The following is a 23,014-nucleotide window of genomic DNA, read 5'->3' as shown; positions in this document are numbered from 1 at the left end:
CATTCCCTAATCACCAAATATTCACCAGGACGAAGTCTAAGATCATCAGAAAAGGCTTTAGTGACTGTACCTAGAATTCTAAGAGCCAGAATGGGGGAGCGCTCTTTTAGATATCGTGCTGCGAGAATCTGGAACGGCCTCCTGATGAACTTAAGAATTGAATCATGTGAAAACAGTTTTCGTAGGCAGATAAAGACCTGGCTTTTTACACATCCTATCCAAAGTTAAGACCTGTAATGATCAACCTTCACAGTCCTGGCATGTTGAACTCTTTTCTCTCAGAGTTAGCTTTAAGCGCGGGTACACACCGATGGTGTAGCCATGCGCTCTATAAATGAATTAAATAAATAAATAATTGGAATTTAAGACCCTCTCTCTGTTGCACAAAGCCCTATACAGAGGGGTCTCAGTGGAGATCCAGAAGTTCTTCTCGTGGTATTCTCCCATTCGTACCCTCAGATCCACAAGCAGGGGCCTCATCTGCATCCCCAAAAATCCGCAGAGCAAGGTGGGGAGCCGTAACCTCTCATTTTGTGCAGCCAAGCTATGGAACCAACTGCTGTCTACCTTGCGACTTCAACCTACTCGTCTGATCTTCAGGAAAGTGCTGAAGACTTGGCTTTTTGAACGCTTTGCAAATAACAATCCTATCCTATCCTAACTCACCTAGGAAAAATGACTTAATTTCCTAAAGGCTATGTGAGGGCCCTTCCAGGTAAATGATTTGCAAGAATGGACTGAAAAACATACAAAGAATAATGAATAAAAGGGACAAAAACATATTTGCGCACACCGCACTAAACCTTTACCGAAAATGCAGACAGAGAAACATTTACCAATTAAATAGGATGCACAAGCCCTTCCAAGTGATGTGAAGGAACGGGCCGTAATAGATAAAAAAAAAATATCAAGTATAAGGACAAAAGACTAACGAGCATAATATCAAGTAACGGCATTAACGATTCCGCCGCTTTAGAGGCAGAAAACTGCCCCTAAAGCGGCGATAATGGGCTTGATAATACGCCCTTGTGAATTCCCATAGAAGCCCATGTTCTGGTGGGAACATGGAATTCTATGGGAATTCTCTATCATGCCCATTATCGCCGCTTTAGCAGCAGTTTTCTGTCGCTAAAGCGGCGATAATGTTAACGCCATGCTTGATAATATGCCCCTAAGTTTGTCCATTACTTAAAGCAATGATTTCCCAGAGTGCAGGCAGCATGCAGGAGTGCGTATCACAGGTTGCCGATAATACTGAAGACAACAAGAGAGCGTCCTTCAATTGGGAGATTGTCAGCCCCCAGGGGAAGTAGGGTCGCAGACCAAACTTCCTCCGGAGGTGGAAGGACAAACTGGGAGGGGGTCACGTGGTGGGGGTGGGAAAAGGGGAGGGTTTAGGGTAGCGTAAAAGGGTGCAGGGGAGGAGGGCTCTTCCTCCTCCTGCACCTGGCACCATCGGGGTAGGTTAGGTTTTATTAGTCCACCCACCCACCCTACAAATTTGGGGGCACCGGTGATGGGTTGTTGAGTGTGCCAGTTTAGGACAGGTTGTAGGGTTAGGGTGGCAGTACTTTAGATGTGTGGGAAGTCACAGACGGGCACATCCACCCCTAGGGGAGGGAACAGAGAAAGGATGGGGGGAGAGGAAGTTGAAAGATATGTGGAGACGAGAATGGAGAGAGGGAGGAGGTTGCAGAGTGGAACAGAATGAGAGCATTAGGTGTGAGGATTGAGGATGGATGTAGTGATTGAAGGAATTGCTGATGGAAAATGTTAAAGTTATGTTGATGTTTTGGTTCAAGTACTTTGTTAACAACCTTGTCCTAATAAATCTCCTTTTACGCTTCAAGTTCAGCGTGCAGTGCATTTATTGCATGATTCCCTCCCCTGTGCGGCATGAGTGTGCATGCCAGTGTGACGGAGGATGTGTCTCCTCTCGAGATGGCCACCCTGCCCGGACGTGGTCTACGCCAAAGGTCAAGACCGACAGTGTTCGGAGGTGATGCACGAATACCTGCCAGTGGAGTGCTGAGAATTTTAATAGTGGAACATCTCAATGCAATTTAAGTGCGAAAGCATTTAAAAGCTGCTTGCAATGTAGGAGAAACAAATATATTTACAATTACACAGTAAGAATGTTCTTTAAGCACTAACAATTGTATGGTCATTGATCATACCAAGCACAGGATAATGTAGAAATATTAGGTGTACATGTAACGTAGGAGAAAAACTAGATTTACAATTACACATTAGGCAAGTTCTTTAAGCATATTCATTGATCTTCCCAAGCAGAAGATAATATACAAAAATGAGGCGTACATATATTAACAATTAGATTTTCTCCAAACACAATCACTTTCACCATCATTAATCTACCCCAAACAGTCTGGGTGTTGATGAATCACAAAAAAGTGTACATGGCGCAAAAATGGCAACTTATTGCTGCTTCAATAGAAACGCCTTTTCAATATCCAGGGCAGTGCAGAAGAGTTAAAAACTTAAAAACCTTAGGTAACAGAGTGCAGTATAAAATTGGAGGGTCCAGTGAATAGAGCAAGTGCATGCATACGTTGTCACAATCAGTTATGTAAAAAAACAAATTAAAGGGACAATCATAAATGTTTTTTTTTCACTACAGACAGTGTCTCAGGTCATAAGTAACGAACCACTTTACAGTTGGAATCCATAATTTGAATTTGTAACAGGGCTAAAGCCATATGTAAATAAGTGCCACTGTTGGGTGAGAGAAGCATGGCCATAAGATGAGTTGCATGACAGACACCAAGGGGCTTATTTAGGAGCCCCTGCGTCACTTTTGAGCCACCAGTGCGTCACTTTTTGTGACGCACCAGTAGCGTAGAAAATGCGCCATGTTGTGCCATATTTACGAAGTGACGCATTTAGGTAGAAGCGTCACTTCGTAAAGCCCTGCGCTACATTATACCTGCGCCAGGTATAATGTATGCAGGGTGGGCGTACCCCCGCAAAAAAGGGTTGTAGAAGTGGTGCAGCAAAATCTATGAGATTTCGCTGCGCCACTTCTAGGACGCCAAAGCATCAAAACCTTACGCCTGCCTCATGGCAGGCGTAAGGGTGAAACATGCCCTTTCGCATGGGGCTTGCCACATGTGAAAGGAACATTGCTGGAGTTGAGTCAGGCTTCGGAAACAACTCTAGCAATGCGCCACTTTTGGCGCCAACAGATATGTGAGTTATACTGACGTATCTGTCCTTCCTTGCAACATGATGCGTCATTTTGTAAATATCGCAAGGAGGGCGCACTGAGAAGTGGCGCATCGCTGCTTTCATGCATCGATGCTCCTCTTCTCGTAAATGAGGCCCCAAGTGCTGTCATTCCATAGGAAGTCACACATAAGGTGTTCAAGGGCTTAACATAAAAGGGTGGTGCCTTCAACTGTTACTGAGTGTGGCTGAATGTTTTGTGATTTCTTCAAACTTGTCCGGCTCATTTGCCACAGTGTCAAGCAGGTGACTCCATTTACAGCCACGCATATTAAATATATTGGAAATGTCTCCACCCCTTAGATTGGTCGTGATTTTCTCAACCGCAAACTATCTGAGACTGTCTACGGGGTGGTTTAGAGCAACAAAATGCTCAATAAGAGGGGCCCCCTTTATTTCGATGTCCTGCAGCAGTGCTGTAAGATTCTAGACTTGACTTTCTGGTGTGTCTGCCTAACATGCCATTGATCACTGGGAGATTTGGTGTTGTAAATCAAGTCCATACTGTTGCAATTTGTGTGACTTTTCTGGACATAGCTGCAATCATTACGATAAAAGTCCTTGATGGTTAATGTAAGAGCACAGGCTTTACAGGATCCACAACCAAAATGTCCTACAATTAGGGGAGATCGCAGGGGGCCGGGGGGGAGGTGGATGGGACGGGGCTTAAGGAAGATTCCAGTAGTTAATCAAACCCGTCTTGGTTTGCAATTTCAAAAAGGCACTCACAACATGGACGTTTACAATCTTGCCATTTTTAAAGGTGTAAATGGGTTTCTCCTTCGTAATAACACCAACTGATACCAGCTCCCAGTGTCTATTGATAATGTTTTTAATATCATTGCTTCTTTTGCAGAGAGTGGTGACATAAATCATTCTCTGCTGAGAAGTGTCAGTCTTTTGCTTTGGTTTCAGCAGAGAATCACGTGGACCATTCTACACTCTCTTGCATGAATGATTGAGTAATCCCTTAGGGTATCCACTTTCTTGTAGTTTCATAACCAGAGTGTCTGATTCCCCAAAATAATCTCCCCTATGAAGACAATTCTTTAGGTTTCTCTTGGGGTGCTGACTCATTTATCTTAGTATGTAAGGGGTTGCATTCTGTTACTTTCCTGAATATAATATAATATAGTTTTCATCCTCAACTCTGATGGAGAGGTCTAGGAGTTAATCTCTTGTCTGCTGTGGGATAACATACATTTTATACCCTCTGATCGATTAGTGAGCCTGTAGTGTAGTTCCTATATTCCTAATAGGCTCTGCGCATTGAAATAATGTACACTATAGATTTGAAATAGGACTGAGGCAAGTATGTCTCCATTGAGTATACTAAACTTACTTGTAAGTGCAAGCAAGCTCAGAGCTCACTAGAAACTTTCTCGAGTAAACAAGAAGTGATTAGTTCCTTATGCCTGTATAATGTTCCTAGTGAGAAGTGCAGTGCAAGGGAGGGGGTGGAGTGAGGTGGGGCTTGTTGGTTTAACTGCGGTATTGATCCTCAAATGTTACCCTCTTCAGCAGCTTACATGTCTGTATTCCATGATTTGCATGAACACTATTTGCGGGGGGTACGCCCCGTTGGTTGTATAATCCTAATAAAATGTATTGTAAAACAAAAAGAAGGGATTAGTTCCTGACAAACGCATAAACATTACAACTTTGTTTCCCCAAGAACATATCTTCAGAGTAGTGGAAACAATAGATAACTATTTTAATCAGTCAATCGTGCATGCTTTGTTTCTACAGAGTTGCACAGAAATAGAGAGACGGGCGTTTCAATAAAAGGGGTTTATTGAACAGTCTTTTATCTCATGCAAGAGAGGTGAACTTCTACAATCGTTAGACAGAATGCAAAGTATAATGCGTACAGCGTAAACATTATTATAAAATAATACTGTAATAGCATTGTCTGTTACTATGTCATGTAAAAATACATACATAAATAACACAGGCTAAAATACTCAACTGGTGCTTCTAAAATACGCCTAACCCAATTTACCTAATCTAGGTCTAATACCAGGGAAGAAGTAGGTGTTTGTCTTTAGCATAGGTTTAGTTCTGCCAAGAATTGCCAAAGGTTTCTCTAGCTTCTAATCAGCTCCATACCGTTAGAATGAGAGAGGTTGGTATCTCTTTCACGGACTCGATTTCCCAACACCCCGCAAGGGGAGTCAGAAACACTGGAGCTGGATTCTCGGCAGGAGGATGACAGCTTCCGGTCAGTGCATCAGCTGAAGAGTTGGCTTCCTTCGGCACTTGCTGTTGCGAGCTGTGTCTGGCAAGTAGGTAGTCGAACTGCACCGAACCACACTGTGCTTTGCTATAGCAAGTGAAGCTATATTCATACTTTGAAGGTGTTTAGGAATGCCAGTATTGACGTAACTTCGGGCTTATAAACGTCATGGATGAACCCCTAAGGAATAGTTGTTCATGCATAAAAATTACTTTCTTGGTGAAATCAATATCCAGGCTAGGGGAAATCCCTTCTGCTTAAGAGTCTGGTTTTCCAAGAAATCGTTGTGACGTAGAAAAAACAGATGGAAGTAGCCATGCCTGTATTTGGGCAGCATGGGCTATGCCTAAATAAGGACTGGATTTCTCTGCTTATACAAGGGCAATGTGAATTAAACCTATAAAAGGGCATGAATCCAGAAATTATTATGGAATCTATAATCAAACACAACACCCACTCCACTTTCTTATGTACAATGTTACCAAATTATAAACATGTTACTCATATCTAAAACATAGCTACACATGAAGTGTGAAAAACCCACCCGAAATACTTAAAAATGCATTTGAACTGGTTGTACACATAAAACATGCATTGGTGCTGTACACATTAAAGCAATGTTTCATTCTAAGCATATATTCACATTTTGAAATGCTAAATGAATGAATCATGAAAATATACATTTATGAAATGGCTCGTAAATACAGAAGAAAAAACGCCAAAACCATTTCATGTCAGATTACATAAAACTATTTGTATGTGGGCAAAGTCAAATATTGTCTCTTCGAAGTATTCAAAGAATTCTCATTCTCTATGAATAGTTTTACTTTAAGCAGATTACTTTGTGCCAAAAAATGAAAAATACAAATTTGGAGAAAAAAAATTAATCATAGGAAAATGTTCTTAGTTTTGTAAAGATGAAGGTCAAATTCAAAGTCTCTCAGAACACTGTGTGCCATATTCAAAAGTCAGTGTTAGTGCTTGGAGAAAACAAGAAATCTTCTAAGTCTGTAAAAAAAGTCATCTATCATTGTAGGTGACAATTGGATTACCTTGTTTAGAAGATTAACCGCACATAGATGTGAAGCATCGCTTTCAGTATTGGTCGCATTAGCAATGTTCAAATTGGATGGTACCTGTGTGCCTGAAGTATCCTCTCGTACCTCAGCATCAGTATTTAGCGCCTGTGAGATCTCAATGAATGCCGTCATCAGAATTGGTTGCCGCTGGGGACAACACTGTGCATAGGCCGTTACCGGGTCCAGCAAAGTATCAACATCCGTTGGCATGACTGATGGGAGTGTTAGACAGATGTGATGTTTAATTCTCATAGACGAGTTAATCCCAAAATCTGGGCGATGCGCTCACGAAACTTCATCTCCAATAGAGCTCTCTTCATGGTGCTTGGAGTGGCGCTGGTGATTTGGCTTGCCATATCGTAGCAGTAGGAGCAAAAGCAGAGGCAATCCGCCAAACACATAGTGCACGAAGTTTGGAAATATTCTTAGGACTGCTTGAAAAGGTGCTAACAGTCTGTAACATACTTTCTTAAATAGATGTACAATGCCACTCATATCAGACATGTTGAAGATATGACTTAACATTTCTGAGGAACATATAGGGCAATTTGTAGTTTAGAGGGCATGTATCTCGGCAGAAGTCCTTGCGACTTGCAGATCATAGGTCTCTTTGACCGAGGTCAGTGGCACAGTTTCTTTTCAAAAGAATGGCTTTCATTCTGCTTAAAGTATCAAGTTGTATAGAAGAGATGTTCAGTGAAGGCCATAACAGTGACTCACTGTCTGTCTTAGTTTTAGGAAACAATACTTGCATACAGCAAGGGACCCTGGCTGACACAGACACAGTCACTAGATATGGTACACCTGGCAACATGCCACTGCGGCTGTGATCATTCAACATGAGGTAACTCCCATTCGAGAGATGTTCAAAAATTGGATCAATCACTGCAGCAGTGCAGGTGGCAGGATAAATTGTTAGAGGAACCATCGCGAGCCCTGACAAAGGAGAGACCGCTTAGTGCATTTTCAGAGTTTTCCCCGCTAAGAAGCACTTCACATCCCACACTCCCACATCTATGTGTGTACTGTAATTCCCAGGATGTCTTGATGTATTATTTACCCAACCTTTCATATGTGCCTGCTGGTATATGTTTTAAGCAACATTAAAAATAGAAAACTGTAATAGGGCGAGTGATTGTTCCATGTATAGTCCATTCAGTAGCTGGCTTTTCTGCTACCGTAAATGTCAATCTTTCCAGTTTTTCAATGCTTAGCACCGTATAGTCTGCTCCCCATTGTGCCAGTTTGGTCTGTTCATCAGTGAAATTGAATTCTGAAAACAGTGACGTAGTATTGATTAACCCCTTCAGCGCGGCGCGAATTTTCGCGCTGTGCTGAAGGTTCTAATGAGCCTATCGGCTCATGACGGAACGGTTCCGTCATGAGCTCAGCTCAACCGACGCTCATGACGGAACCGTTCTGTCATGAGCATGGAAGGAGTTAAACGCCAAAGCACATAGCCTGAATGAAGGTTTTGCAACGTCCAGCCTAATAGAATGATAGAACGTAATTGCGACTTACCATGTTGCAACATGACGAAGTTCTGTTCCATGATGTCTATGGCAGAAGACACTATGCTGTTCAATAAATATATCCTGGACAACAGAGTCTTTAACCCATTGCTAGCCACAGAGAGAGTTTTCTCTAAATGAATACAATCAATTTCTCATATACTTTCTGCAGTCTCTGGGTGCGTAATTTTACATGCTTCATTATAAGCAACATAGATACCAGCATATATAAAACATTTTTGATGTGGTTTTCTTGGTCCTAGCAAAAATTCCCTAAGATCAGCGCCATCTTTAAGTAAAGGTAAGTGTTGCTTTACATCCTTAAGTGTAGATCTGTGTAGCCAATCAAGGCAGAGCTTCCCTACACTGTATGTTGTTACTATTCAAGGATGCTGTCTTTGAACATATCTTGGGTCTGGCCTAGTGAATGTGAAACCCTGTGTTTTGTTCAGGAATCTATCTTGACAGTTGTTTGTGTCTGTGGGCCAGATCAACCATTTTTCCAATCTGGATCTGTTCTGTTGTGATGCAAAATATTAGTATGTACGTCGACCTCCCCCTCTGAAGTGTTATTGCTATCAGGTGTAGGTATGGACGGAGTGTTCAGGTCTTTTATCTTGGCTAACCCAAGACAAGATGCCTGTTCAACAGTGTCATTCAAAAACATAATTTGCTTAGGGATGATACAGGCTCTAAACATAGCTTCTATAATCTGCACCTGCCAATCTTTTGTGCCCCAGACAGTTTTTGTCTCAATGTTGTCTTTCCAAAAGTCAAAACCTAGTTTTGACAGTTGGGCAAAAAAGGCTGCAGAATAAATCTGATTGGTATTGGTTAACATACTTTTCATTCCTGTTTTGTTTACATTTTTAAAGAAAAATGATTCAGCATTTGATACATTGAACCCTGAAAAGTATGGAAACTTATTGGCAAAAGTTTTTGAGCTACCCTTTAGTGGAGTAGGACAATGTACCCATTGGTTATACATTAATTCAATTGTAGGATTTGCAGATTTGTGCAAGAAATGATGACCATAGTGATTATAACATTACATTTGTTCATAGTCTGATGAACCTTCTAAATATTCATGATTTGTGAACACTGCAGACATTTCTAAGTCTCACATCATATTATTAACAGTCTTGAAGTCCCAATCATCAAAAAAGGTAACAAAGATGAAACAAAGTCACTTAATGAAATCTTGAATAAGTGTGGAATCTTCAACAGCTCTGAGGGTCCAAAAATGTCATAATCAGTTCTGTTCGAAGCTATACCCCCAGGTGTTGGAACAGCTGTGATGTTCACTGATAACAAGTCTCTTTGTTCACGATGTGATGATTTGTGTGGCTTGAGTAGTAAGTTGACGTTCTTACTTGCTGTGTCCATTTTGACATATCTTCCATTTATCAGCATTCCCAGAGTTATTACCACAGTCAACCAAAGTAGAGGAAAAAGTACACCCAACCCAATTCAAAGGTCAATCCATGGTGAAACCAGATAAGTCTTTTCCGGGTGATGAAAAAGGTCTGTAGCTTGTTCTTTGAAAGTTCTTTTTGCTGGTGTCATTTCACATTTGCTGGGATCCTCAGAAAACGTATCAAAGTTAATGAAATAGCCAGAGGCAGTTCTACCAATTCTTGGGATTGCATCAGGATTCGTTGAAATTGCTGGAACCACTTGATCACTTCTTACTTCGTTGTAGACAGATGTTTCTTGACGTACTGTTATTTGGGTTTCAAGAGGTACAAGTTCCATAGCTTTGTTGCTTAGTCCTTCATTTCGCACTGCAGATTCTTCAAAGGTGATGAGTCTCTCAGTTTGAACCTATTGGATAGTAGCTAGATTAGGGCGTCTGCTACATTGGCGGAGTCCACTTGGCCTACTGCTTAGTATCAGCAACGTGACACAAACCTGTTCTCCTTTTTACCAGCAAGGGGCGGCAGTAATACTGTTCTTGATCTGTGGATTGCTAGGACAGGTACTGGTTGTCTGTAAGAAGGCCCAAATTCCTTCTTGTCCATGATTTTTTCTCTGAATAAATCACCAGGTTTTGGGATCCAGACAGGCCTTGCTGGGACGGTTGGTTTTTCCTCAGTGGCGGTGGGTTCAGGAGCACGTTGCTTTGTTGTGTTATTATTTCTCTTAAGTCCTGTAAAACAGCTAAACAATCTTTGATATCAAAATCTTTTCGGTCCACCACTTATGTCTGAAAAATCTAGGTTCGCCACCAGCATTCTAGTCCCAAAAAGGACATCATATGGAGTGATACCCCTTATAGAACTTCTTGGCAAGTTTTTAAGACTACGTTGGAAACTTGTTAGATGTTTGACCCTCCCGTCACCGGAACCTAATACCGTAGCTGTTATAGATTGCTTTATGTCCTGTTTTTTCTCTCCACAACCTAATTTCCCTCAGGATGAAATGGACTAGAGTACCGCAATGCAACGCCCAATTTGGCCATGGCCTCCTTGTAAGCTTGAGAGCTAAACGCAGGACCCTGGTCAGAATGTAGCAAGTCGACTGCGTATGTGCCGAAAAAGACTCGCAAATCTTTTATAACAGTTCGAGCATCAGCCGAGCGCTGAGGCCACATCCAAATGGACCTTGTCTTAACATTTGTGGGAACGCATTTGTCCACAGGGACGCCTATGTGTAGAAAGTCTAATGCTGTCTAACAATGGTGTCTGTACTGGGCTGGCTATGCTATAGTCAGGAATCTGGTGGCGTTCTGTGCTGCGATCTCTATTGCAGTCATTGCTGTGCATTACAAATGTGTGAATGTGTGCATTCATTCCTGGCCACTAGTACATCTCTTTTATCTCTTTTAATTCTAGTACAGTCTTAGAGATCCCCTGATGTATCAGACCCTCTCCCAGATGTGCTTCGTGAATCAAAGCTACCCTTTTGGAATTACTCTGTCCCCCACTCCGGGGATTCGAGCAAAAGGAACGCTGTTTGCATCAATTATATATGAGTATTTGAGTGGAAACCCTTTCGGTAATATTTTACCACTGTCTTTGCTTGAAGTATTGACAGCTAGCATTATTTCGCTGTCTATTTTCGTTTTTGAACGAGTGATTGCAGCTAGGGAACCCGTTTGCACAGTTGCCTTCGCTTGCTTCATCAGCCAATAAAATCCCTGCAACGTGAACCCCATCACGTTGATGACTCATCATTGTATGTATCATGTGAGAGTTTTGTAGTTCTTGTCGTCACCGAACTACTTTTTCCCAAAGCAGTTTATGCTTGATTGTGCCACCTTATGCATCTTTGTAACCGTTTTGAATCCAGTTTTGCAAGTATTCATTGTAAGATTGAATACAATATTACGAATCGCACACTATGAGTGTGGGGAATTTGCGATCTGTCCTCTCAAGTGCCATCTTGAATGCTTGTAATTCAGCGCGGTGAGCTGTACAATCTCCTAGAGATTGAGTTTTAGTGACCATTGGTCAGAATTTGCCATCGCGCCAACGACCTTTAAGGATCGCGCACGCCACACTATAGGTTTGTTTACCACTTGTAGCGGGTTGAGCTGATCCGTCAGTATAAATGATACATTCATACTGGTCAAGAGGCAGGATTTCAGTAGGCAGAGGACATTCGTATTCGTATTGTAAAAATGCTTGTGTTTTTAAATAAGGATAAAAAACGTATTCAACATCTGTTGCAGTAAGAGAAATAACCCATTGTATCTTTCTCGGATGTAAAGATTTAGCATTTGGAATGCTCGCTTTTGTCACTGCCTCTAAGGCAGGTACAGGAGTTACGACCATAATGCGTTTCCCCTGTGCCAGAGCTCTTTCTTTTGCTACCGCAGTTTGAACAGCTGTCAGAATTTTTTCTGTAGAAGTGAATTTAATTTCTGCTTGTGTGTACAAGCGTGATTTGTAAGCTATTTGTACTTTTTTACCTTCTTTAAAGGTTAAGTATGTGAATCCGCATTGTCCTGGAATGATTCAGATCACTAAGTTGCGTAAGTTTACGCGTGTTTGTAAATGTTTAGTTGTTAACATGTCTGTTTGCAATGAACGCAAAATTTCTGTGTGTTTTTGTGTCCAATTTACTGTTTTAAAATCAGGTTTAATTAATTAATAGAGAGGTTTAACCCTTTGTGCATAGTTTAGAATGTAAGTTCTTCCAAAATTTAAGAATCCTAGAATCAACTGTAGGTTTTTCAGTGTTTTTGGATGTTGGAGCAGCGCACATTTCTCTAGAAAGTTTGCTGCAAGGTTTCTGCCTTCACTTTAAAGTTCATACCCTAAAAAAAGGACGTTTAAATGGCAAATTCTAGATTTTTTAAAATTGAAAATGTAACCCTGAGAGGCGAATCCAAGTATAATTGTATTAACCCTATTCAAGTGCCTATTGAAGTCATCATCTGTCAGATAGATGTCATCCACATATGATAATGCTTCATCATCATATGCTTGTGGTAACTCTGTTACCCATGCTGGAAATAACCCTGGACTATTCTTGATTCCCTGGGGGAGACAACAGAAGTGACGCTGTGTCCCCAAAATTGAGAAAGCAGTCAAATAACTACTTTCTAGTGCAATGTTTAGACAAAAGAAACCATTAGAAATATCTAATGTGGTATCATAATTTTTACGCAAAATGTTATTCATTAATGCTGTACTGTGTGCATTTTGCACTGCAAATGTTCTGCAACAAAAATGTAGATGTCTGTAATCCAATGCTAGATGATATGTATTGTCTTGTTTGGAGACAGGAAACAAAGGATTGTTCATTGGCGAGGTGCATGTTTTAATCAGCGCCTGGTATTCAAGTTGATCTAATATCTCCCGGACCTGTTTTTTAGCTTCTTGCTTAACTGGGTACTGCCTTTGTGCAGTTGGTTGATTTTTTAGTTGGATTTTATAGTGAGGTAAGACCTCATTCCATCCTACATGATTTTTGTATAATGCAGGAGCTTGGGGGACTGCCCATTTCCTGGCATAAGTATATTTTAAATGAATTGGAATATGGTTAGAGAAGGTTGGCATAATGATGTCTTCGCCATGTGGGCACTCCCTGACAAATTTAGGTGGCCAGCTTTGTTCAGCTAGAAGAATGCCATAACCCTTAGAAAAAGAGTGCTCTCACTTTTCTATGCATGCCTCTCTCCATCCACAGTGTTATTTCAGTAACCTATGTGGAGAACTAACCCTGGTATCTACAGTTTCAACTTGAATTAATTAATTCAAATCCACTGTCTCCAGATGATCCCTCAGGTTCTGGCGAGCTATGGTTACTTCTGCTGCACTGTCCAACATTGTCTGAGCCCATTCTCCATTCTTGAGTTGTGTCCTCAAGATCCTCAGCATGTGTGACTTTTAGACCTGCTACTTTCTTTTTGGTAAATTGAGGTTTCTTGCTTTTCTGAACGTGTTGATTGTCTTTGGACTTCACGCTTTCTTCCTTGTTTTCTGACCCTCCTCTTATTTTGGATTTCTGTGATGGAGTCTGAAAGGTACGGAGGAATGTGTATCAGTATCTTGATATCTATCACGTTTTCTCAAATTATCCCTATTCCTGAGGTTATACCTCCTTTCAGAGGGCTCCTTTTGAGGAGACCTACTTCTGGAATGAGAAAGCTTCTCTTTAGATGTTTGTTTAGTGTTTTCTCACTTCTTTTTAGAAGGAGTAGGAGTGTTTTTAGTAAAGACACTAATGTTTCTAAGTAATTCATCCTACTACATTGCTTCAATGTCAGGGTCAGGTGCGTAGCCGCCAAAATCGGCCATGTTGCTCCTGGTCTACCTAGTGGACCGAGCCTAGTAATGTGATTTAAATGTTTTCGGGCACCTTTAAACCAAAGCTCATGCTCCTGGTATGTGGGTGGAATATCTATATCCTCAAAAGGAATGTATTCCTCTTGTAGTTCATCTTTGTAGAAGTGAAACACATGTGTTACTGGATTTGCTTCAGGGAAGACTATTCAAGAATATAATACATCTGTCTGGTGATATTCATGTGCCTCTATCACAAAAAACTGCCCTACCACCTCTTGATGTTAGGCCATTTTTTATAAGTTTTATAGTGATGGCTTTCCTTAAATTCATAGGAATGCATATAGCATCCTCGTCGGTTTCTTGGAAACCTGTGAAGTTAACACCTTGGCTGCTTGAGATGATCTTCTGCTCTGCTGGGCCATAATACAAATGGGTGTGGTCATGACGAGCTCAGCTCGTCATGAGCACACGAGCACCGTGCCTCATGACGAGCTGAGCTCGTCATGAGCACGGAAGGGGTTAAAAGCTGCGTCGGCTGGACAAGCCACAGCTCCACCGGTTTCGGTGTTGTTTCCGTTATTCGACAGTGTTTAATGACAACTTTGTTTCACCAAGAATCAAAACATATCTTCAGATTAGTGGAAACAATAGATAACTATTTTACTCAGTCAATCGTGCATGCTTTATTTCTACAGAGTTGCACAGAAATAGAGAGAGACGGGCGTTTCAATAAAATGGGTTTATTGAACAGTCTTCTTTCTCATGCAAGAGAGGTGAACTGCTACAATCGTTAGACACAATGCAAATTATAATACGTACAGCGTAAACAGTAATATAAAATAATACTGCAATAGCAATGTCTGTTGCTATGACATATTAAAATACATACATAAATAACACAGGCTAACATACTCAATTGGCGCTTCTAAAATATGCCTACCCCAATGTACCTAACCTAGGTCTAGTACCAGGGAAGAAGTAGGTGTTTGTCTTTAGCATAGGTTTAATTCTGCCAAGAACTGCCAAAGGTTTCTCTAGCTTCTAATCAGCTCCATACCTTTAGAATGAGAGAGGTCGGTATCTCTTTCACGGACTCGATTTCCCAACACCCCGCAAGGGGAGTCAGAAACAATGGAGCTGGATTCTCAGCAGGAGGCTGACAGCGTCTGGTCAGAGTTGGCTTCCTTCGGCACTTGCTGTTGCGAGCTGCGTCGGGCAAGTAGATAGTCGAACTGCACCGAACCACACTGTGCTTTGCTATAGGAAGTGAAGGTATATTTATTATTTATACCATGAAGGTGTTTAGGAATGCCAGTATTGGCATACGTCAGGCATATGAACGTCATGGATGAACCCCTAAGGAATAGTTGTTCATGCATAATAATGAGTTTCTTGGAGAAATCAATATCCAGGCTAGGGGAAGTCCCTTCTGCTTAAGAGTCTGGTTTTCCAAGAAATCGTTGTGACATAGATGAACGGATGGAAGTAGCCATGCCTTTATTTGGGCAGCATGGGCTGTGCTTAAATAAGGACTGGATTTCTATGCCTATATAAGGGCAATGTGAATTAAAACTATATAAGGGCATGAATCAGGAAATTCATTCGAAATCTATAATCAAACACAACAAACCAATTGTGAAATTGTTAAAGCTGAAATATGCCTCCTGTCCAGTTCATCAAAAAATTATCTATATATCTCTTCCAAACGGTGATGTGGGAAGAGAAAGTATTAGTGTCAGTTTATATATGAGTGCTTTCATATTGGTCCATAAAGAGAATGGCCAGATCAGGGCAAAGCAGAGCTCCCATTGCAAATCCCTTAGTTTGAAAGTAATAAGTTCAATGAAAAACAAAGATTTTTTTATCATTGCTATTTTGAATAGATCAACTATGAAGTCAGGGGGAACTCACATTGTGTGTTCCCTCCAATTTAAGACCTCCCTAATGGCTCCAAGGACTGGCTTTTGAGGGTTCTTAGTTTACAATGAGATGATGACCAATCAACTTGATGACCTCCATAGTATCCCTGAAATAAGACCATGTGGGCTGAACCCATGTTTAAGAAAAAGGTCAATGTACGTACATAGGGGTACATAGGGGTACCAGAATTTACCTGCACCCCAAAATGATGGGGCGTCCAGGTGGAAGGCTCAGATTCTTATGTATTTTAGGTGACATATAAATGGTAGGCATGCATGGACACTTTTTGTTCAGATAATCATTCTCAAGTTCACTTAGGAACCACTCAAGGAGTCCCTCATCAGTGACTCTTTTGATTAATCTGCCTACCTCCATGGTGGGATCTTCCTTTAGTTTCAGGTAACGTTCCTGGATACCAATTTGGTACAGGATTTTGTTTTTAGTACGCAAGTTAGTAGAGGGAACCTTGTTGAAATTATGTCTTAGGGCCTGATTTAGATCTCGGCTGAAGGGTTACTCCATAACAACAGTGATGGATATCTCGTCTGCCGAAATATAAAACCCATAGGCCATAATAGGATTTATGTTTCAGCGGATGGTATATTCATCACCGTTGTGATGGAGTAACCCATCCGTCGAGATCTAAATCAGGCCCTTTGTCTCACTTTTAAAAAAAATGTATGGAGTTCCATTTTGATGTTAAAAGAGTTGGCCGGTGTGGTAGGAGCGAAAGACAAGCTCCTGGATAGTATTTGTAACTCACCTGGTGTAAGGTGTGATTAGAGAGATAGATTATGGGGTTCCTCTTGTTTGTCAAACTTAGTATGTTGCCATTTACTACCAGCTGTAATGTTGTCACCTCATGTGACTGTCCCTGTGACTCTCTTGTGGGAAAAATCGTACTGCTCTAGGGCTCCTCTTCCTCTCTTTTTTCTACCCTTGGTCTTGTTGTCTGACACCAAAGTGCCAGAGTAGGGTACATGAGGTGGATTGGGCCTATTTTCAGCTCATTTTCAGACTTTGAAAATTTTCAGAGAAAAATTCCAGGAGAAGGTAGAGTTCAGTGAGGCAAGACAGCAGGCTGTGTCCAAGGAGGCGTTGTTGTTCATAACTTGTAGATGAAGTCTCTGTGAAGCCGTCGATGATGGTTGGAAAAAATCTTGAGCTGGAGATACCAGCTTCTAGGCTGAGCAGGTCGTTGTCATCTATGGCAAGCTTGTCACCGTCGAGCCTGGTGAAGATCTTTACCTTTGAACTTGAAGAACATTTTGGAAGTCAAAAACCTCCAGCGAGACAAAGTTGCAAGTGGTAGCCAAAGAGGGCTCCATGAGGCTGGATACCATTGCATGGAGGATACACTGAATAGGATTTGCTGCTGCTGAGAAGAATGTAGCAGGAGGTACCACAGAGTCAGGCTGACCGGCATTGCAGCTTGGGTGGATCGGCTGGCAGATAAGTCCCAGTTTTCTGTTGGTTCTCCGGATGGAAGTAGCCATGCCTTTATTTGGGCAGCATGGGCTGTGCCTAAATAAGGACTGGATTTCTATGCCTATATAAGGGCAATGTGAATTAAAACTATATAAGGGCATGAATCAGGAAATTCATTCGAAATCTATAATCAAACACAACAAACCAATTGTGAAATTGTTAAAGCTGAAATATGCCTCCTGTCCAGTTCATCAAAAAATTATCTATATATCTCTTCCAAACGGTGATGTGGGAAGAGAAAGTATTAGTGTCAGTTTATATATGAGTGCTTTCATATTGGTCCATAAAGAGAATGGCCAGATCAGGGCAAAGCAGAGCTCCCATTGCAAATCCCTTAGTTTGAAAGTAATAAGTTCAATGAAAAACAAAGATTTTTTTATCATTGCTATTTTGAATAGATCAACTATGAAGTCAGGGGGAACTCACATTGTGTGTTCCCTCCAATTTAAGACCTCCCTAATGGCTCCAAGGACTGGCTTTTGAGGGTTCTTAGTTTACAATGAGATGATGACCAATCAACTTGATGACCTCCATAGTATCCCTGAAATAAGACCATGTGGGCTGAACCCATGTTTAAGAAAAAGGTCAATGTACGTACATAGGGGTACATAGGGGTACCAGAATTTACCTGCACCCCAAAATGATGGGGCGTCCAGGTGGAAGGCTCAGATTCTTATGTATTTTAGGTGACATATAAATGGTAGGCATGCATGGACACTTTTTGTTCAGATAATCATTCTCAAGTTCACTTAGGAACCACTCAAGGAGTCCCTCATCAGTGACTCTTTTGATTAATCTGCCTACCTCCATGGTGGGATCTTCCTTTAGTTTCAGGTAACGTTCCTGGATACCAATTTGGTACAGGATTTTGTTTTTAGTACGCAAGTTAGTAGAGGGAACCTTGTTGAAATTATGTCTTAGGGCCTGATTTAGATCTCGGCTGAAGGGTTACTCCATAACAACAGTGATGGATATCTCGTCTGCCGAAATATAAAACCCATAGGCCATAATAGGATTTATGTTTCAGCGGATGGTATATTCATCACCGTTGTGATGGAGTAACCCATCCGTCGAGATCTAAATCAGGCCCTTTGTCTCACTTTTAAAAAAAATGTATGGAGTTCCATTTTGATGTTAAAAGAGTTGGCCGGTGTGGTAGGAGCGAAAGACAAGCTCCTGGATAGTATTTGTAACTCACCTGGTGTAAGGTGTGATTAGAGAGATAGATTATGGGGTTCCTCTTGTTTGTCAAACTTAGTATGTTGCCATTTACTACCACCTGTAATGTTGTCACCTCATGTGACTGTCCCTGTGACTCTCTTGTGGGAAAAATCGTACTGCTCTAGGGCTCCTCTTCCTCTCTTTTTTCTACCCTTGGTCTTGTTGTCTGACACCAAAGTGCCAGAGTAGGGTACATGAGGTGGATTGGGCCTATTTTCAGCTCATTTTCAGACTTTGAAAATTTTCAGAGAAAAATTCCAGGAGAAGGTAGAGTTCAGTGAGGCAAGACAGCAGGCTGTGTCCAAGGAGGCGTTGTTGTTCATAACTTGTAGATGAAGTCTCTGTGAAGCCGTCGATGATGGTTGGAAAAAATCTTGAGCTGGAGATACCAGCTTCTAGGCTGAGCAGGTCGTTGTCATCTATGGCAAGCTTGTCACCGTCGAGCCTGGTGAAGATCATTACCTTTGAACTTGAAGAACATTTTGGAAGTCAAAAACCTCCAGCGAGACAAAGTTGCAAGTGGTAGCCAAAGAGGGCTCCATGAGGCTGGATACCATTGCATGGAGGATACACTGAATAGGATTTGCTGCTGCTGAGAAGAATGTAGCAGGAGGTACCACAGAGTCAGGCTGACCGGCATTGCAGCTTGGGTGGATCGGCTGGCAGATAAGTCCCAGTTTTCTGTTGGTTCTCCTAGCAATTTTTGGTGAACACATTTTTTAATTCTCAGCTTTTAGGGTCAGGGTTAAGCAGAAGGAGCACCTCTGACACTACTTCCATGTGACCAAAGCCTATGGGCACCATTTGATTCCCTCTGGCAGAGACCAGGTGCAGGGTTTAAGGTCTCAGATTGTATTATGTCCCTGGAGCTCACACAGAAGGCCAGCCAACTAGCTTTTGGAGTTACTCTGGGAGTCCTATGGTAAAGGAGATGAACCTCTCTTCTTCAACATCAAGACAGGGCAGTCCTCTGGAAATCAAGGTGGATCTCAAGCGGCTAGGCAATCGTAGTAGCAGCAGGGCAGTTCTCTGGAGAACAAAGCAGGCATCAAGTAGCAGGACAGTGCACTGTAGTACAAAGCATACCTTCTGACGTCTTCTGCAGATCCAGGAACGTACTCGAGAGGGGGTTCAAGAGGTCCAAAATGTATACCTGGTTCCAGACATTCCAGTGGATTCGACATCAAGACTACCCCCACAACTGGTTCTGGATGGTTCTTCCCTTCCCTTGTCAGTGCTCCAGGTAGTCTGGTGTGAAAAAAGAATAGTGTCAAGTTTCTTTGCGTGTGTGTACTGGAGGCAGCTCTTTAAAATGTAAGTTGGGCAAATGAACTGCTCACCCCCACCCATTCTGCAACTTGCCTGCCTACTGCTGCTGGGCCTTACTGGAGTGTGTCCTAGTCATCAACTGGCGCTCCCCCAGGTCCTGGACCTTAGGTGTGGTGTTACAGTGGTCTCCTTCGACCAAAGCCCAAATTCCCTGGGGACACTGTAACACATGGAATTCTTTCCTACGGCTCACTCTACCCACTTTTGGCATTTTTAAGATGGCCAAAGTCTGTGGCCACACCAGACTTGGGTTCTGATGACTGGGGGAGAGTGTACTATGGTACACAGGGTGCCCTTCCACATCTAACACAAAAATCCAGTTTTAGGCAGTTCCTGTACTCTCAACAAACTTAGAGACAGAAGTCTGTTAAAAATCAATACCGGGCTTTCAGCAACCAGACAGTGAAAACACACAAAGTGCTTTGACATTTAGTTTCCCTCCTTTGAAATGTGCCCCAACAGTTATATGCCATACCTGTTAAACAGGATATGACACAGTAATGTCAAAGTGACTCCCACTGTGATTGGGGCCTGACTAGCTGGCAGGACGAAAGAAGGACCCTGACCAAGAGTCAGATAACATTTGCTTGTGACATGGGACGCCTGTTTGTACACCCAAATGATTCAGAAAAGGGGGTGGTGATGAACAGAGTGTCTGAATTAAGCAGACCACTCTTACCCAGTCCAAAGATCAGGACTTGATCCATCACCGTTTTTTAGCTCACTGCACCATCCCAGCTCAGAACTTGGCTATATGCAAATTAGTCTGACCCTGGCCCAGTGCATCATGGGAACAAGGCAGACCAAACTACCAAGCCAATTCTTATACTGGGAAGGAAACAAGCTACCGGGGACCAGTTTCTGGCATTTCAGCCGTCTTCGGCCCGGCTTGCTTGAATCCTGATGGTGCAATGAGCAAGGGACTCACATCTGAGTATACCCTTCCACGCTTATGGTGGACAAAAATGATTCAGAAAAGGGGGTGGTGATGAACAGAGTGTCTGAATTAAGCAGACCACTCTTACCCAGTCCAAAGATCAGGGCTTGATCCATCACCGTTTTTTAGCTCACTGCACCATCCCAGCTCAGAACTTTTTTTTTTTTTTTTTTTTCAAGACCTTTATTAGGTGCAAAAGGTTAATACACAGCCCTTTAGCCTACAACCTTAAATAGCAGGCCGGCAGCAATTACGTGCAACGTCAAAATTGTCATTTACAATTTGGAGAAGAGCAAGTAGTTAACACAGCATGCCGCCTACAACCCTTCCGGGCCGGCCGCGTTGTAAAATGTTAAAAAACTGTGACGTGGTTTGTTATCTTGCGAGTAAATCCCAGAGCGAATCTCAAAATAAACACTGAACAGTTGAGGTCTCTCATTTTGTTTTTTTTCTCCCCCCCCCCCCCCCCCCCCCCCCAAAAACCTGAGAGTAGAACTGAGGAAAACCAATGTGTCTAGTCCCTTCCTCCACCATGGCCACCATACATAGTATGTGATATAGAGGAATTGTCGGGGCAGAGCGAGATGGAGGAGTATCTCCCGCATTGGGATAGAATGGAAGCGGATTGAGAGTGCCCTGCCGCCTAGCGGCTGATTGGAACTGCAGTGGGGATGGAATGTATGTAGTCTGTAAAGGTATCTGCGAGCTGAAAAGTGAGCTACTTGTGTACACCGTTCTTCGTAAAAACGGTCGGCGCCGGGAACTACAGGAGGGAGATCTAATTTTCTGAGGTGTACCCGCCTTAAATACCCGTTTTTCAGCGCATCGCTTTAAAACTCTTCTCCTCCCGGGCAAGGTCTTTCCTATCAAACGTTCTAAGGAATCACCTAACCACGCTTATTTAGCGCAATATTAATACTCTTGGCCTATACACTACTTCCGGTTTTGCTATCCTAAAGGCCCTGAAGATTCGCAGTCTGTTTCCCTGCGATGAAACACGTGTTGGCCAGAACAAGAGGAACAATAAATTTGTTTTCTATAACAAAGACTCTACCCCTTTGAACTTTCTTACTGTGGATTCTGAAACTCCATTGATGTGCGCAATTTACTGCTGTACCACAACCTGAACTTACCGAATCTTTATAATTTTTTCCTAGAGCAGGGGCACTTGTTGTCTTTTGTACTAAACATTTATATGTCCAGCTCCTAAACACTATGCCTCAATTGCCAGTAATGTCTACTTAGGGGTAACATATTCATATTTAAAAGGCGTTTTTATGTTTGTCAAAAGGAATTCATTTGTTAGGTTGAATTTACATTTAAACTTCACAGCCAGACTAATGGTAGCAGGCTTACAATGACGTTTGCATTGTCAATTTCAGCATGTTAAAAGGAGGAGGACACACACTTTAGCGCTGTTAGCAGGGGTAAAGAGCACAGAATTCAATATCTAGCAAAAAACCATGTACATCAAAAAAATTAGGTTAACCCCCAGAAAGGGCAAATTTCCAGCAAGGGACCCGTCCTAGCCAAAAGTTAGGATGGAATAATCAATATGTTGATGGACTTTCCTGCTTAGAGGACAGGACATGGACAGTTTCCCTCTTTTACAATGGTACATGTCTGTTCTATGCACTTCTGAACCTATGGGTAACCCACTGTCACCATCCTCCTTCTCATCTCCAGACCCCATATGTGATGCTATTAACCTTAGTTTGCTCACATATGCATCCCAGTATGGAAGTAGTACTACCATGAGAAACAAGGTGATGAGTCTCATTCTGCCCCTATCCAAGGGAAACATCTACCTAGAAGACAGATATCCAACTGAGGCCATTGACAGCTGTGAGTGTTACTAGCCAGGCCCCTAGCCATCCATTTCGAGGTAGAGGGTTCAATTAATAACCTTGGAGAGGCATCACTTTCAGCCTTAGGGCTGACAAGGGGTCCCCCACTTGCTCCTGAGGTCTGTCCGGCCTCTTAGCTTTCTCACAAATGAAATGAAAGACACCTTCCTTCCACTCCCACACCCACATTTCAAGGTTGGTATCCTTCGACAGGCTTCTGAGTCAAGGGTCCATAGGTTGAGATGTCAGGACTTCAAGGGAGGAAACACAGCCCCCTTCAGGTTGATGCACCCTGTCTGTGTCATGTAGGTGTCTGTTTGGGACAGGTCTCCTGTTCTCTGTCTCTGTGACAGTGCAGTCAGCCCCTCATGTCAGAGATCGTATTACCAGGGAAAGTGTTGGGATGATGTTCTTTTATTGCAGGATACCGCTGAACTACTGGTCCTTATACAGTGGATGGTCTCCACC

Source organism: Lissotriton vulgaris, chromosome 3_1 (genome assembly GCF_964263255.1).
Source record: "Lissotriton vulgaris chromosome 3_1, aLisVul1.2, whole genome shotgun sequence".
Classification (NCBI taxonomy): Eukaryota; Metazoa; Chordata; class Amphibia; order Caudata; family Salamandridae; genus Lissotriton; species Lissotriton vulgaris.
The sequence above is the reverse complement of the archived record's forward strand: the minus strand, read 5'-3'. Positions refer to the sequence as shown.